Raw genomic sequence first — 3,980 nt, forward strand, 5'->3', positions numbered from 1 at the left:
ATTCAAAAATAGTTTCAATTTTTATGTTTAGTTTTATTTTAGTAGTTTATTTTTGATTAATTAAGAGTGATTTTTATATTTTTTATAAGTGCATTACATTGTTTTAGTCTTTCTACATATTTAAGCCCAACAAGACAAAGACCTATTTTTTCCAACCCATTAACTCACTTAAGTACAAGATTTAATCATAGCCATCGATTTCCCTTCAATCTAATGGCAGATGTCAATTCTTATACCCATATTTAAACCCAATTGTAAATAAACTCTACCAATCTACAAATCTCCTAATTCCTAAACACAAAAAAGCTGGAAAACGACAGTTGCTCCCTTTCCTTCAAAAACTCCCAACGGCTGGACCTCCACCCACGGAAAAATCCCAACGACACACGTACATATAAAGGGACGTGACAGTGAGGGAAAAGGGATCTGAGGATTAAAAAAAAGAGATTAAGAGAATTGGGGGGAAACGGCAAAGAAGGGGATGAGAATTGAACAAAGAAATGGAGGAAACAATTGAGTGGGGAGCAGACTTTAAAAAGAAAAGAGGAGCAGCAGTTGGCAACAAAAAAAAAAACGCACCTATCTCCTTCTCCGAACAAAATGGAGTAGCTTTTTACACCAAAGTTTCAGCCACAAAAACTCCACAAATCTCCATTAAAAACAGCCCCTTTGCACACACAAAATGTCGGAGTTGCCGGCGAGATAGGTTTTTCGTCGAGGTTCGATTGAGATCATTGCTCTTTTTTTACGGTTTGAGGTTTGAGTTCCAATTTGTTCATAAACGTCTGACTCTTAACTCTATTTGTTATTCAATTTTCAGATTTGTTTCTGGTGATGCCATCTATGGAATCTTTGTTCGATTAGCTATCATTTTAGTTCTTTATTGATTTTCTCTGTTTCATTAAGGAGGACTAGATTATCGTTTGGTTTATGTAATTTTTTGAGTAGTAGGTTTTACGTGGCTAAATTTGGTTAAATGCTTAGGCTCGGAATAACTCCTGATGTTACTACGTTTAATAAGATTTTATGTATGCTTTGTAAGAAGGGGGTGTCCAAAAAAATTAAAGGTTTCTTTTCTTAATAAGATTATGAAAAGTGGACTGTTTACAAATCTTTTTTGCATATAATGTCTCGAGCTCTAGTATAGAGTATAGAAATTGGAATTGGAAGGTGGTGTTGTATATTCAGTATTTCTGTTTAACTGAGTTTGGAAAATGTATTGTACTGGATCGGAGTGTATGATTCCAAATTTCTCTTATAAAGGAATTGTGGAACCTTTTAACTGAGTTTAGAAAATTTATGGCTTTCGTTGTTAATTAATTTTCTTTACCATCGGCCCTTGGTTTATCGACGCACCCCATGGATGCATTTCACTCTAGCTTCCAGGATTTAAATCGTTAGCGCAAAAACTCTACACTTTGGTTCTGTAAATGTGATTTCACTCATAATTGATTCCAATAAATAATTTTCATAACTCTTGGCCTTACAATAATCTCAAACTTAAAAATAATTAAACATCCGTAGTATGTTTTAGGCACGCAATTAAAATTATTACAATTACGAGTAAGGTTCCCGTGACGTGGTTATGATACCTAATTTTTAATTAGATTAAAGTAGGAGCAACTTTAGTTTGCAGAAATACAAATCTTTTCTTTTAAAATAAATTAAGGTGTGCCATATGCAAACAAAATTCATAAGTTACGGCCCTCACATTAATATTAACTTAGTATAGAAAATATTTTTGAACATTAGTTTGCTTTAGGCACGTTTATAATAAAATCATCATGGCTACAGGTACAGATTCCCGTGACGCAGTTGTGATATATAATTTCCAAATCCGGGGGTACATTTATGTGACCCGGCCACAACAACTAATAATGTTAATAATTAAACACGTTGTAGATCGTGAGTACGGTTCCCGTGATATGATTTGCAATGTCTATCAAACAAACAGATGTACAACAATCGTAACTTGTTCCAGATTAATTTCATAAACTAATTAAAAGGGTTTACAAAGCTAAAAAGGCACAATAGATTAAAACATGTAGTAAATCAGATAATAGGCCAATTATTAATAGTTTAAGTGACCGTGCGAGAACCACAAAACTTGGGAATGCCTAGCACCTTCTCCCGGGTTAATAGAATTCCTTATCTAGAATTTCTGGTTCGCAGACTTTAAAATAAAGTCGAAATTTCATCGATTTGGGATTTTAAAATAAAATGGTGTCTTGGAACACCATAAATTATTCCAAGTGGCGACTCTGATAAATAAAATAAAATAATCCCATTCGGTTAATGTTACTTTAAATTGGAAAAAACTCCCATATACTCTCGAGTGTAAAAAGGAGGTGTTACATTGATTTTGCTATTTTTCTTTTCAGTTCTAATAATGCGGACTTAAATAACATGACATGCTTGTGGACTTCATGCCCAGATCCTAACACGATGTCTAACTGTGAAATAATGAATCAAGAACCAGAATATGACGAAGATGAGGCTTTTAGGGAAATAAATCGAGAACTGGAACAATTTGAGAATAAACCTAAGCCAGACTTAAATAAAACCAAGCCAGTCAATTTGGGTAGTCCAGAAGAGGTCCGGGAAACCATGATAAGAATTCACGCTGATGAAAGAACTAGAGATGCATTGATCCAACCTTTGTTTGAATTCAAAGACTTGTTTTCATGTTCCTATAATGATATGCCACGACTGAGTGTTGATTTGGTAGTGCATAAATTTTCAACTTATCCCGGTTATCCACCAGTCCAACAAAAGCACAGAAAGTTTAAACGGACATCAGTGATAAGATCAAAGAAGAAGTCACCAAACAGTTGAAAGCTGGTGTGATCTGAGTAGTCCGATACACCACCTGGTTAGCTAATGTGGGTTCCAATGCTGAAGAAAAACGGGAAAACCCGAGTGTGTATTGATTATCGGAATTTGAACAAAGAAAGCCCAAAGGACAACTGTCCATTGCCAAACATCCACATTCTTGTTGTCAATTGTGCCAAACAAGAGATACAGTCTTTCGTGAATTGTTATGCTACGTACCACCAGGTTCTGATGGATGAAGAAAACGCAGAAAAGATGGCTTTCACCACACCTTGGAGCATTTACTATTACAAAGTCATGTCGTTTGGTTTAAAGAACGTCGGGGCAACTTACATGAGAGTTATGACTGCCATCTTCCATGTCATGATGCACTAGGAAATTTAGGTGTATGTGGATGATGTGATCATTAAATCCAAAACACAGGAAGACCATGTGTGGGATCTGAGAAAGTTCTTTGAGCGTCTGCACAAGTACGACTTGAAATTGAATCCATCTAAATTTGCATTCAGAGTTCCATATGGGAATCTTTTGGGGTTTATAGTTAGTCGGAGGGGTATCGAGTTAAATCCAACAAAGATAAAGTCTATTCGGGATTTGCCACATCCAAGAACCAAGAAAGAGGTCATAAGTCTGCTAAGAAGATTGAATTATACCAACAGATTCATTGCTCAACTGACTACCATGCATGAACCCATATTGAAGCTATTGAAGAAAGATGCGGCAATAAGATGGACGGGTGAGTGTCAAAAAGCTTTCGACAAAATCAAAGAATATTTGTTGAATCCGCCAGTGTTGGTTCCACCCGAGCCAGGGAGACCTTTGTTCTTTTACCTTATAATTCTGGAAAATTCTTTCGACTGTTTCCTAGGACAACATGATGTGACCTGGGAAGAAAGATCAAGCCATATACTATTTAAGCAAGAAGTTCACTAGTTATGAAGCCAAGTACACTTTGTTAGAAAGAACTTGTTGCGCCCTAACTTGGGTCGCCTAGAAACTTAGACATTATCTGTTGGCCTACACCACATATCTTATAACTAGAATGGATCCTCTGAAGTACATATTCCAAAAACCAATGCCTAGGGGAAGGTTAGCAAAATGGAAAATCATGCTCACTGAGTTTGACATTGTCTATGTCACTTGCACGA

The 3,980-nt window shown here is 36.0% G+C and overlaps 1 long non-coding RNA gene across 1 annotated transcript; it reads left to right on the plus strand.

Annotated features, from left to right (window-relative positions):
* Nucleotides 1-428: 428 nt before the first annotated feature.
* On the plus strand, nucleotides 429-936 carry LOC107772199 (uncharacterized). The gene is made up of 2 exons (XR_001645012.2): nucleotides 429-719; nucleotides 821-936. It is a non-coding gene; the product is annotated as an uncharacterized LOC107772199 (long non-coding RNA).
* The last annotated feature ends 3,044 nt before the right edge of the window (nucleotides 937-3,980 follow it).

The sequence above is a fragment of the Nicotiana tabacum genome, chromosome 5, assembly GCF_000715075.1.
Source record: "Nicotiana tabacum cultivar K326 chromosome 5, ASM71507v2, whole genome shotgun sequence".
Lineage (NCBI taxonomy): Eukaryota > Viridiplantae > Streptophyta > Magnoliopsida > Solanales > Solanaceae > Nicotiana > Nicotiana tabacum.